This window comes from Hippoglossus hippoglossus, chromosome 19 (genome assembly GCF_009819705.1).
Source record: "Hippoglossus hippoglossus isolate fHipHip1 chromosome 19, fHipHip1.pri, whole genome shotgun sequence".
Lineage (NCBI taxonomy): Eukaryota > Metazoa > Chordata > Actinopteri > Pleuronectiformes > Pleuronectidae > Hippoglossus > Hippoglossus hippoglossus.
Window position 1 is genome coordinate 13257988 of NC_047169.1, and position 14491 is coordinate 13272478.

The 14491-nt window shown below is 41.3% G+C and overlaps 1 protein-coding gene across 3 annotated transcripts in view; it reads left to right on the plus strand.

The window, feature by feature from the left end:
- Positions 1-1148: 1148 nt before the first annotated feature.
- The window catches only part of rhbdf1b (rhomboid 5 homolog 1b (Drosophila)), a 33545-nt gene continuing 20202 nt past the window's right edge, over positions 1149-14491 (plus strand). The window contains exon 1 of one of the 3 annotated variants that reach the window (XM_034570592.1): positions 1149-1503. The gene's annotated coding sequence lies outside the window, so the exon portion shown is untranslated. The remainder of the gene's footprint in view (positions 1504-14491) is intronic. The other 2 variants (XM_034570593.1, XM_034570594.1) reach the window with 2 other exon arrangements.

Below are 14491 nucleotides of genomic sequence, written 5' to 3' on the forward strand. Positions count from 1 at the left end.
GAATATAAAATAATCCTATTGGTGTTTTCACTAGTGTGTTTCATCTAAATTGTACGATTTGTTGTTTTCTTTACCCTAGAATGGGCCCTTTATGTTTAAATACTTTATACAGGGAGCGGGTCCTCTCTTTTTTTTACAGTAGCCCAGACTGGACAAACTAAACACCTTTTGAGTTTTTATGACAACTGAAGTCTACCACAGGTTCTCTTTAGTGTTGGGAAGGGGAGGGTGAGGTGGGGGTATTCAGCTGCAACATGCAACTCCACCACTAGATGTCACTAAATTCTACACACAGAACATTTAAAAGATGTAAGTGCATGTAACACTTTCCCATGTTTAGGGGACTGATATTTATTGAAATTAAAATCCTGATCTAGTGAATTTAAATGTGGTTTCATAAGGAGAGTGTTGGGCCTCTTCTACTTAAATACAATGGGCTACTCTACGTATATCTGTGGCTGGTTGGCAGTGGATTTTACACAGCACAACCCCTAAAAGAATCTCAAACATGTTATTGGAGTTTTATAACTTGTTCTGTGACCGTCTGACATGGAGGGAGTCGACTCTGGAGTCCACTTGACCCCAAACAGGAGTGATGTCACCAGGTAGGAAAACACATTGTTCATTTTTATTGTTTCTAAATAACTTTTTGGTTAAAGAAAAAAAAATAAAGAGTATGTATTTGGGAGGGGCTAATGGGGGGTGATGAAGAGTTATTACTGCCTTAGAATCTGTCAATCTGTAACACTGTTTCAACATATGTGCAGATTGTTGAATAAAAACATATAATTTCCATGCATAGTTCATGAAATACTTTACTGATTTAGCAGTTTAACCAAAGATTTATTTGTAATGTTGTAATGTATGCATAACATGTGCATTTGGTGTATTTGACCTGATATTCTGAAGTCCTAAAACATTGATAAACATAGAAATGGATAAAAAACAACATTGCAGCCCTCAGATTAATAATCTGACATACTGTACTAAAGCATCCATGCCATTAGCTTCTTAATAAGTGTGAATATAAAACCGTTCGTAACAGTTTATCCAGATAGAATAACTTCTCATTAATTCCACATAATTATGTGAAATGGATATCTGATATGGACAGAACGGCCGCAGGTTGTAGTGAACCGCAGCCTGTCGTTGCTCGGTATCACCGCTAGGCGTCAGTGCGAGGCCGGCTGGAGTCGGTGGCTCGCTCGGGTGATGACAGCGGCAGCAGCAGCAGCGGCAGGCGGCAGCAGAAGCACCGTGGACCGGCGAGAGGACACACGGAGGAGCCGCTGTGTGACCCACCACCGAAACTAACCGGGCATTCCACACCTGCATGGCACGTGAACACCGCCCCCTGTAACAGCTGGAGCGCGCGCTTCGTCGTGAAAGTACTCGTGCGCGCGTGAAGTGTGACGGCGGATAACTTATGAAGTGACACCGGCCGCAGCGGAGGAGCCGTTCCGTGCCGAGCTGGGCCGCAGGGAACCGGACCCGGCGCTGAAGGTAAGCGGAGGGAGAGCGTGGGTCATGACCGGGATGTGTCGCCGCTCACGCCGGCTGTCATTCTCTGTACACCTTGGTGCTGTTGGAAGGGCGGGAGACTGTCAGCATCCTACACACACACACACACACACACACACACACACACACACACACACACACACACACACACACACACACACACTCTGGGATGTGCCAGGCCTCCCAACATCTGGATTGACTTTCAAAGTAAAATGTCGTGTGTGTGTGTGTGTGTGTGTGTGTGTGTGTGTGTGTGTGTGTGTGTGTGTTTGTGCTAGGGTCAGGGTTGGGGTTTGGGTTAGGTCCAGGTATTACTCAGGTTAAGGTAAGGTTAAGTTTAGGCTTAGGTTAAGGTTAGATTTAGGTTCAGGTAAGTTTAGGTTTGGTCAGGTTTATGTTAGCTTAAGGTTACGTTTAGGTTAGGGTTAGGTCTATCTTATATTAGGGTTAGGTTAAGATAGGTTTAGGTTGGTTTTCGGTTAAGGTTAGGGTAAGGCAAATAGTAACTATGGTTAAGTTTAAAGCAACTCTCCAGGAAATCGATGTTAGTCCTCAGAAGACACGGAGACGCAACTGTGTGTGTGTGTGTGTGTGTGTGTGTGTGTGTGTGTGTGTGTGTGTGTGTGTGTGTGTGTGTGCGTGCGTGCGTGTGTGTGTGTGTGACAGAGAAAAGAGAAGAACAAAAGGATTTCAATATCTTGTAACCCTTAGAATCCCCTCTATATGTTTGCTGCAGTAATCACATTAAAGGTGCATGCACATACAATACATAAAGCACACACCCACACGCCCACACACACACACACACACACACACAGACACACACACACACACACACACACACACACACACACACACACACACACACACACACACACACACACACCGGCAGCTGGACAGGTTGGTACTGTATGATGAATGGATCTCTTAGTGCTGCAGGTTCTGGTGCTGGTGTGATGTAGGAGACGTTACGGTTGCTGTCTGCACAGAAATCCTTAGGAGACAATTAAAGCACTGACCCGTGCCATCAAGGATTTGTTTTGGCTTCCTGTTTGGAAAGAGGGTAGGAAGTAGACTTCTGGGCCAGATGGCAGGAGCGCACAACACACACAAACACGCACACACACACACACACTTATATAGCCTCTTAGTAGCTGCAAGGACCTTCAAGACGCAGCCCTTTATTTAAATGTTCATTAGCAGCGATTGTAGATTATTTTCCATTGCTTTTATCAACCGAAATTATTGAAACTAATAGCAGCTGTGTGTTTGTTTTACTTTGGAAGGAAAATGAAGGTTAACTTGCACATTAATATTTAAAGCATCCCACTGGAATACTTCGTGAACATAAAAACATTTGACTTTAAAACATTCTCAGAGAATGTTGGAAACCACTGGCTTCCCATTCACAGCCATGGATTATTTATTTTTCTTTTTACAAACTATGCCTCCAGATTTTATGGGTTACATTAGGATAAATGAAAATCCACAGAATTTGAATTGGTATCTACAGGAGTTGTACATGTGTGGATGGCAAACTTGACGTGAAGACATAATTGAATGTGCCTCTTAGATGAGAAGTTAAACGTCCTCAAGAAACACCCGCTAGTCCAAATATGCACATGTACAAATCCTCAAGTCTATAAAATAATATAAAATGAAATTTGAAAAATATATTTTTTGAAGTGAAATGATGCTTTAACCCCCTTTTCCCGAAGCCAAAAATAATCTTAATTTTAATCTTACCTGAAAACTAGAACTCTAATGCCTAAAACTGAGATGTTTGGAAACGCTGTTGGACAAATTTTAGTTTGAAAACTCCGGGGCTGCGTTGTAGTCTGGATGGGCAAAAATCAATTCCTGATTGGTTCTGATCAGTTATGACTCCACTATGAGCGGCGAAGGCAAAACCTGGTAAACCTTTACTGATAGAAACAGATCCAACTTGTCATTGGTCCAAGAAAAGAAATCCCTGCTCTTACTTTTCATTGTTATTTCTTGTACGTAGTATTTTCAGTAAATAAGCAACTGGCAGCACATTAGACAAACTGCTTCCTGTTTACACTAGCACACACATGATCAAGTGTGCATGAATAATAATAATAATAATAATAACATTAGTATGGATGTGGCCTAAATTACAACTGAAAGCAAAAGAACACACACACACACACACACACACACACACACACACACACACACACACACACACACACACACACACACACACGTGAGTGTGTTTTGTCTCTCTGTTACCATGTTTGAACAGCAGGTTTGAACAGGTCAGATAGAGCACTAGCACCGACAATAGCGGGTTTATTTCCGAGCTGCTGCTCCCAGAGGAGAAACGCACCTTCATGTGCCTACAAGTCGCTCTGTTTATCTTTCTGCTGTTTTGTGTCACTGCACAAGTTGATCTTGATCTGTCATCTAAGATTCACCAGTCAGGAAACTGCATTACTACATTCTTTTAAATTGCTGCTTAGATAAGATTTTCCTCTGCTTCTGTTTGTGTATACATAATTCACAATGTTTTATGTTCATAATTCATGAAGCATGTCCATTTGACAGCAGTATCTAGGCACTGGTGCTATTTTAATTATGTTGTTATGTGAGTTCGTGTTTTAAAATAACGGAGGCGATCAGATGACTTCTTATCTTTCATTTCCTTGCTATCAGTCACTGTTGTCTCACATGGCGTCAGAGACCCGTCACAAAGATCCCCTCAACAACTCAAGGGACTTGTCTCCAGCTTGTTTGATTTCTTAAATCAATCAGAGGCGTGGAACTCAAAGATCTTCAATTTACAAAAATATCAAAAATATTCTGTGAGCTGAAACCTGTACATTTTGGCAGTGTTTTCTTACTGTTTGGCACGTAGCCCCTTAAAACAAAGCAATGTCCACTAGTGACGCCTCAACACAGGCTATAGTTGGTACAGTACAGCCTCATGGTGCATGATGCAACTCAGTGTGCACACGTTGGTTTATTTCCTGCTCAAACTGTACAAAATGATTAATCACAGCAAAAAAAAAGATTGACGTGTGCTCTGTGGTTACTTGTTGCACTAAATGTTACCAGTAGATCGGCAGTGTGTGATTTGACAGTGACATCCCCACAAAGGAAGAGATGGCTGCAGACATCTGCACAGCATCTGAGTTAAACACAAATTTTCAGCTCTGGTTGCCTCCACTAAGGAGGTTGTAAGTTCATTTGTTTATTAGTTTTTCAGCAGGATTACGTAAAAACTGCTGAACAGATTTCCATGAAACCTGGTGGAAGGATGGGACATGGGCCAAGAAAGAACTCTGTAAATGTTGAAACAGATCCAAACAAAGGGAATGATTCAGAATTGTATTATCTCTTTCTTTAGACAAGTTCGCGGATTGTGATTTCCCTGGGAATAATTCATGATGAATTATTGAAGGGGACAGTTGGGCCTTGGTGTAGGTTTGCGCCCCACTGAGAGTCATTCTCGTTTGTCAGGGTCATGACCGTGCTCTGCCTCGATTCCCCAGTCCCTTTCAGTCTGAGCAGGTGTTGGCAGGAGTAATCGTATCGTGCGGTTTGCTTCACCCTTGGTAAAAGACAAAATGATTTGATGAAAGATTTGACCTGATCCCCAGCGATCTGGAAAAAGATTTCTCTAATCCTCTCCGCCTCTCCATCATGTCTCTTTCAGTTTGTGTATGTCATGCTTTTCGTTTTTCGTCATCATGCTCAATTGAAACCAGAACGGCCGTGTCAGCGATGGCAGATGCACCTGTGCTGCCAGAGCACATTAATCACAAAACACAATTTCATACACGTGTGTTATTTCCACTTTACAGAAGGAAAACCAATCACTACATTTCAGGGACAGAAACGTTGACTCACCCTCTTTTCCTCCTCCCAGTATTATTGAATCCTTCTTTTTTCTTTAAAGTCTCATTACAGTGTTGCTGGTTTAATTTCCCTCTCCCAGCACGGAGACAGAAGTAGGACAGCTGCAGGGATTGTGAGTCCATGAACAGAAGAGGTACTGAACATCAGACAGATTGTTGCAGGTTGAAATGCGACTGTATGATCACTGAGTGTCACAGAGGTCACTGAGCGGTCACGACTGGATCATTTACATGAGGGTATGCAGTGATGCATTATGGGCAGATGTGCAGTGACTTTGAAACGTCCCTCTTATGAAGGTTTTCAATAAAAAGCACCAGGTTTCAGTCTGATCGGTTGAAGCTGCGAAAACATGTTTCATATTAGAAGAATTAATGAAGAGTTAACATTAGCAAAGCTGCTTCTGAATGTGTCTTCTGATGCAGGAGGTATTATATGATAACAATATGATATAATATGATACTACACACCATGGATATTTGTCCAATGCTTTTAGCAATTTCAGCCCATTACCTATCTAAATTAAGCGTTAATCTGTTTATTTTATGTCCTTTCATTATGAGTTAATCTGCTGATTATTTTCTTGATTGATAAATTAATTGTTGAATCCTTAAATCTATCAGTAAATTTTTCTCTCAGACCAATAAGATCGTCTACTATTTTGATACCTTGTTTTATTAGACAAGCAATTCACAACACAAAAATGTTTATCATAGGCGACTAAAACTGTGTCAAATACAGACACATGAACATACAACCAGCAACTATTTAGTATTTTCCTTGTATAACAAATTATTGATTGTCAAAACAGTTTGTCAATATATATATATATATATATGTATAATAACTATCTATTACTTTTAGTTGTCTGAACCACAGACTGTATATAAAGTTGGACACAGAGTTTCTGCTTCCTCCCACCATCCAGACATGAAGCCAAAATATCTGAACACGGCTATCTTGCACTGATGACGTTATTTAGAGCCAGCTAACCCTAACCCTAATTAAAATGATAGAAACCAAGTTGAGAGAACCTTATTTCATGTGTACTTTGACTTTTTAGTTTAGTCCATGTCCTATCCACTTACATGGAGGAGATGGGGGGTTTACAAATGAAAATTTGAAATACTGTCAGTCTGGTCCACTCCAATTTCTTAAAAATAAATAGTTGATCTTTATTTTGAACTGTAACAACATCTCTGGATGAATAGCTCACGTCTTGTCATGAAGGAATTTTAATCTGCTTATTATGTGACACTTCTCCAAGCTCTTCCTCGGTGTGTGTTTGACGACAGTGCCGTCAGAGGCCAGAGGTCTCCTGAGGGACCCCAGACTTCTCCATGATGATCCTGAATAACGTCTCTGTGTTTCTGTGAAGCCACGATGATATGACTTCCATTTTTTCCCTTCCCTCTTTAAGTATTCCTTTCAGAGCCAAATCTCTCTCCCCCCGCGATCGTACTCTAATGTGGCATCTGTGGGCAATTACGATTAACTTTTCATAGAAGGCCAGCCAACAGAGGAAGCTGTTGTATTGGAGCTCACAGCATGGGGCTTTGCTGGCTGCGTAGAGGGACGGCAGGAAGGAGGGATGAATGGCCGCTGAGGAGGCCCTTTCATGTCTCCAGGCGAGGCCATACTTGACTAGACACTTATTGTGACGGTGACCTTCCTGTCACCACACGGCAAACACAAAACCGCTCCATATGCGACTCAGCTGAGCTCTTTGTGTCCCGTCCTGCCCGTCAACCTTTGACTGTCTGCGTCTCCATGTCTGTTTCTTGTTTGGCGTTAGTTCATGTCAAATGTTGACGTCCATTTTACATTTGGACATATTCAAGCAATCCATATCATACATATTTAAAGAATTATTGTAGATAATATGCTTTAAGTGTACAGAAGGTGAGATCAATTTACTTTATTCTGTGTTTTTCGTCTTCCACTTGCACTTTTCATTCAGGATCTATTCATTGGCTGTGAAGCAGTGTAGAACAGACACCCTCAGTCCAGCTCCTTCTCTATTCATTAGTCTGCTTCTTTCTGCTTTGTCTTCCTCCCTTTCCTCTCTTTTTGTCTTTCATCCGTTCATCTTCTGTCACTTCCTCCTGCAGTCTCTCGCGCTTGTTGTCTTCACATGTCCTCTCTGCTCAGAACTGATACCTGGCACAGGAGCTGAGAGACCATTATGCTCTCTCCTCCAGTGGCGGTTTTGGCAGTCGCCAGCTCTGTGAGTCGTTGGAACAGTTGAAGTGATGAATGACAATGCTGCCTTTTTTTGTTCTGAGAGTTTTTCCATCAAGCCTTTTCTGCTGCTTTCACTGCAGCTGCCACTGTGTTGCTGTTTATCCATTAATCAAACTAGATTTGCAGATAGACATGTTTTCCTTGTAATTCTGATCTGATCACGTCATTACCTTCAAGGAGGTTATGTTTTCATTAATATTTGTTACCTGGATTATTCAAAAACTATTGAATGATTTTCTGGAAACTTAGTGGAAAGGTGGTTATGGGGCCAACAAAGAACTCATCAACTTCTGGAGTAAATTCGGCGGCTCCAGGACCCACTGTGAGGTCGGGGGTTAGCCTTGGTGGAGGTAATCGCTCTCTGAGTGTCCTTCAAGTTATCAAGTACTATAAAACCTATTCAATGATGCCAATGATGTTTTTTTGAGGAATCACAGCTGCTATGATTAGTATTATCAATGTAACAATGGATCAAATGAAATGAAAAGTGTAAATGGATCATTATTTTGAATTTAATGTTTTGATTTACACTCACCGCTCTCATAGTGTTGTTTTCAATAAAAATAGCTCGTATATATAATACTGATATATCGGCCGACATTAAAATTTGGCAATGATTCATAAGATGTCATTATCAAGCCTTTATGACAAATACATTTAATTGAGTTCTGATATTTTACAGTTTAACCATAAACCTTATTATAAATAACAATGAAAAAAAAAAAGACTAAATAAATACAACTAAATAATATAGATAATAAAACATCTTTTCAGCATAGTTTATTCTGTAAAATAAAAGTGTTCAAATCAGCAAACATAAAAAACGCAGATACCAATCAGTCTGGGAAATGCTCAAATCGGACGATTTTAATTGGCCAAATGATAAATCGACTCCACCAACCATAAGCATGCAGCTCAGAAGCATTGGCGCCATAACATTCTGCATTTAACATTCTGCACTGGAGGGGAAGTAACAGCATTTTGTGGTATTGTGTCTTCAAAAGTGAGTGTAAACCAGTTTCAGATAAGATCTCTGGTTAGTGTGGTGCAGGATTCATTTACTGTTATCTCTGCAGCTTCACCAAAACTGAACTTAAACACTATGTCTCAGTGGCAGAAACAGGTAAACTGATGCAGATGCTTGGCACAGAAAGACAGATGGACATGCCCACGGATTAACTGAGGTATGAATTAACAGGCAGAAACATGCATGTGTGTACGCACTCATGCACGCACAGTCCTGCATCTTTGAACCGCGCCGCAAGCCCACGCACTGAAACTATGCAAATAGCTGTCACATGTTGTTTAGACACGCATGTGCGAGGTAGACAAATGTTTTGGATTAAGAGAGAAAGTTTGTCTCTTTCTCGTCCATCTGTATTCTCCCTCGGCACAGTCTCATGCTGTGTATTCTCTGCTTTGCTGCAGTGGTTTCCTGTGTTTTTTTTTACTTGCATGTCTTGCTTTTTGTTTCTGCTCCCTTCGCTGCTTTCATCTTCTCCTAGAATGACATACAGTCCTATTTCTGCTGTTTTTCATCTCTTTCCATCTTTTGCATGTGTTTTCCTCTCCTCTGTGCCTTCAGACACACCAGGTCATCTGCAGACAAGAGGCAGTGTGAAGTTTTATTGACTTTTATAGCCTGTGGTTGTGTTCGGTATCATTATGTTTTCTGGTTGTCTATCCGTCCGTCCATCTCTTTCTCATGAACACGATATTCTTAGAACACCTTGAGGGAATTTCTTCAAATTGGGTACAAACATTCAGTTGGACTCAAAGATGAACTGATACGATTTTGGTGGTGGAAGGCCTAAGGTCAAGGTCACTGTGACCTCACAAATCACATTTATTCCCCTGGTGAACGCGATATCTCAGTAACCGCTTCGGGGAATTTCTTTAATTTCTGTATATACTCACGTACAAACTGATCAGAGTTTAGTGGTCGAAGATCATAGTTCACGGGCACAGTGCCCTCAAAAACATGTTTTTCTCAAGTCTGCATTGAGGGAATTTCCTTGAAATGTTTTCAAAGATTAAGTAATTAGATTACACTGTTCAAAGGTCAATGGTCATGGTGAACTTTTGTTGTTGTATGTGAGGTAGACCATTGCCATTAATTCACAAAGAACCTTTGAAAATGTAGAATTTTACAATATTTTCTGCGTTGACTTTGATCATGTCATGTGCTGAGATCATTATAAACGCCTTCCTGCCTTCCTGTGCAGACGGCTCCGTCAGAGGTGTGTAGGTGCGAGGTGAGGTGCAGTAGGTCGAGGTGTGACTACGTGCGTCTACTGCTTGTGGTATTTAAAAGCAGCTTCCCCACAGGCCACATATCAATCTACTGCAGGAAACACCTGATAGCACGAGCCTTTGCCAAACCTTTAATCATCCCTTTACAACTTTCACTCGAGATTTTTCTGACTAACAAAGATCTGAGACCTTTTTTATTATGCAAAGCCAAGAGTCGGGGTGGGGTGGGGGGTGGGGGGGGGAGTGTAGCCGTGGATTTTTAACTTTCTCTGCTCTTGTCCTGGTTTCACGTTGCCAATTAAATCTCCCCGGGTCCCCTGGTTGAGTAGTGGAGAAAGATTACTGCGCAGAGGAGCAGACAAAGCGAGTGCGCCTGACCTCTGCCCCCCTCTGATTGTCTGTGCTTATGTTTATCTCTGTATATTTAAGCAGCTTTCTGTTGCTGTTCCCTTGTCTATTAAGGCCAAAGGACATGAGAGCATCTTTCTTAAGCACACGCAGCTCCGAATATACATCTGAAAACGCAGGGATGTAACTAAATTATTTTTGCTAACAGTTGAGCTGCCTTTGCAGATTAATATTGACATTTTTTAAAATCAAATCATAAACTAGAATGACACCCAGTAGAGCGCATACCTACACCAGGGCCCAACAGTCTCCTTAAATCAGCTGCACAACATTTCACACACCCATACATATCAGTTCTTTAAATGTGCCTGATTCTCTTTCATCATTTTTGTGTAATCTTGCTCACAAATAAACAAGCCAACCAACAACAAACAGTCTGGGGAGTTATATGAATCATCAGCTCACAAAATTATCAAATTTGTGAAATATAATTTGCAATAAACACAAAAAAATGGCTTTAACAAATCCCTTCATAGTGTACATGGGAATTCTATGCTGTACATTCTTAAGGAAGGTGCATGAAAAAGCTTTGCCATCATTGTTCAGTAAAATAATTATCTTGCCTTGTTAACTCACTGAGAGCAGTTTACAGTTTTTTTTACGAGATTTGCTCCTCGTAGAGTAAATATTTCCGACATGCTGTGTGATTCATTATTCACGGGTAATGGTTGCAGAGGGACCCTTTATACTGCAGCACAGCATGGATTCATAAACCATGTTAACAACACACTCGTGGCCACACAACCAGCCTAACCTCCATGGCCATATTTCTCATGTCTGTAGCAGGCAGAATTGAGTTGGGGGAAATGGGCTGTAAGGTACTTGGGATCTTTACAGGAATGTGAGGTATTTCCTACACAGTCGGGCAGGTTGGACACACGTTGCGGCACATGAGGACTCGGCGATCGAGCATGGAGCTAATCAATGTGCATTTTACTTCTTTGGAAAGAGTTAGCGACCCCTGTGTAGTGCCGCAGGATGATTTCTAATGATTCCACAAACTCCCTCAACCTCAGTACAACACACTGACCAAAAGATGTCAATGTATCGTAGTTGGTAACCCTTATTCATTATTTAAACATCCATAAACCATTACATCCACATTTACTACCATTTTTTCCCTTCCAGATACCAATTCTGATACCTGGACTTTGCGTATTGGCCGATACCGAGTACCCGTCCAATTCCAGTGCATTTCAATACTGAAGTTTTGCATACGGTACATGTCGCTGTTTTACTTGTGCTACTTTCCACAGCTCTACACTACTGGAAATGACTTGTTGTTTTGAAGCGGCGAAGAAGTGATTCCCGGGAAAGAATAATTGCAGTTTTACCTGGTTGAAACTAATATATACTCATATCAACTTTTTGCTTCCTCGACCTGACCCAAACCTGTATTATCAGCAGTGTCAGACACATTTCAGATGCTGGTATCAGTATCGGAAGATCTCTAGTTACTGTTTAATGGCAGAGAAAGAGATAGCTTTACGGCACCTGGTGAGAAGAACACTGGTTTTCTACTGAAGTGGACGTGAAGCTTTTGATTTCCCACATGTGTAGAGGAAGAAAAAAAAAATGCTTCCTCCTCCTCAGTAGAATCCGAGAAAACGGAGCGTCACCAGGGAGTGAGAATAGAGGAAACAAGCCGTCAAAGGCTTCAGAGGTATTCTGTGACAGGAGGTAAGAGGGTTTTAGGAAATGTGTTCTTCATTTGAAGACACACAGGCATTAAGGTTTCAGGATTGTACAAATCAGCCTGTGTGTACTCTTCTTTTTTTTTTAGCATTAATTATTCCAAGGTGTCACATAAAATTCTACACGTGCAGTATCACACATCCTTTGTGTGTTTTTTTTGTGTTTGTCTAACAGGGTGGGACACGTTCCAGCCTCCCAGCATTCTGATTAAAATAGAAGTGTAGCAGCACAGTGGCTGATAGACTAATGATCTGCTCACTGTCGAGTAAATACACACACCACAAGACAATCGAAGCAAATGTTTAGACAGATGGCTTTAACTCATTAAGACCTAGTGTGTGTCTGTTGTTGGGTTATGGAGGATAACAAAACACATAGAGAATAAACTATAGACTGATGTTATCATTAGATAACAGAGTTAGAAATCAATGTTTGATCAAGTACAGCCCGCAGCTGGTTTGTTTTCCATCCATTTATCCATCCATCATCAATCCTCCCATCATCCATCCATCATCCATCCTCCATCCAGTGTTGAGGGATAAGTCTACATGAGAGAATAGAGAATCAACAGAGCCACATGACAACATTTTGTCCTCTGCAGTGATAAGCTTCAGTCTGCTCCAAAACCATTAAACGCCTGATAGAATAAAACATTGATTTCTGCATAAATCCATCTGTGTATTTTGATGGAGCCTTAGGGCCACATTGAAGAAAAAAGAATCTGAGATTTTGGTTTCACCCTTAACCCTTAACGTACAATTCAGATGAAGTGTTGGCGAGGAAACGATGAATGCTCTGAGGTTTTCTCTGCTGATGCTGTTTCTCTCCAGTTACCATGTTGTGTTTGTTCTCTCAGAGCTGATGATTTCCACAACCGACATAACTGCTTCTGTTGTGGCAGATGTTTGATCAGTTATTTGTGTTTGTATGGGTAGCAGCAGATTACACACACACACACACACACACACACACACACACACACACACACACACACACACACACACACACACACACACACACACACACACACACACACACATTTATAGTAAAACAGAACTCTTCAAGCAGAAAGGAAATGACCCACTGTGTTATGACTGTACTGTAACATCTGGCACAGCTGAGAGCACAGAATGGACATATTCCAGTGGTGGGGGGTGGAGGATATAAGAGTAAAAGCACAAAGCATAACTCCCTTTTAATGTATGTGGAGAAAAACCTGAGATAAAGAGATTCAGCAGGCAGGATTTTAATGCGAAGGAAGGATTAGATCAGACGAATGCAACATTTTCCCCAAATCAGAAGAATTATTTAAAGGTTTATTTCTTTGTGTCCCAAATGAGTTTCTCATGTAAAGCCTCGTCAAATCTCTAACCATTGTTTCATTCTTTTAAGAATTATAATTCTCATTATGTATAATATATTTACATAATATACTTGCATTTCTCTTCTTTTTAGTTATAATAGCCTGTAGCCTCCATTCCTGATTTACGATTGTTAGCCAAGACATGTGGTAATTTAAAAGAAACAAATGTGTGTAGTGTGTTTACCAGTGTAGAGGCTTCAGTCGCGCACTTCTCATTGTCCTGACAACAGTTAAAAACAGTGTTAAAATGCACCCAGAGGTAATAGACTGTATTTATACAGCACTTTTCTAGTCCTATCGATCACTCATAGTGCTTTTCAGTAGAAGTCGCATTCACCCACTCATTCATTTTTTTCTATGACACAACATTCATACACTGTTGGCACACTGTCAGGGGCAATTTGGGTTTCAGCTTCTTGCCCGAGGCGGGTTGTACGGACTATTAGAGCAGAGCAACCACATTCAACAAATGAAGTCAGAGTAACCAAGGCTGTTCGGCAGTTCGATCCCAGCCTTTCCCATTCTGCACGGCAAAGTGTCCTTGGGCAAAACATGTGCATCTGTGTGATAGCTGGCACATAGATGCACTATATGAATGCGTGTTTGTATGGGTGGATGGCAAAACTCTACTGTTAGATGAGTGGTCATCAAAACTAAAAAAATAGTTTCAGAAAAAAGTAATAAGGGGAGTGAAAATGTGAAAACGGGAAGGGAAAAAGCGAGTGGGCGATGGTGACAGGTTCCGAAAGTAAAAAGACACAGAGCAGAGATTAGGATTTGGACTGCTTCACATAAAGATCCATTGAATATTAAAGCTCGCTGACGCGCAGTCACAGTGAGTTTCCATGCCACAGCGACTTCGTGCCTCAAAGAGCAACGAGTCGAGGAGCAGTGTCAGTACAAGTCGGGCGTCTGTGCCAAGGCCTTTGTTTAATTCCGCCTCGGCATGTCAGGAGATGTCACCCATATGTAAAGAGGATCCATTTCCTCTGCTGCTCTGCCACAGGCCCCTATAGAAACAACAGGCTGCAGCGCTGCACCAGAGGTTCGCATTTCCTGTGATACTTGTCAAACGGTGACAGGGGTGAGAAGGAGACAACGGTTTTTATAGAATGCTTTCATTGT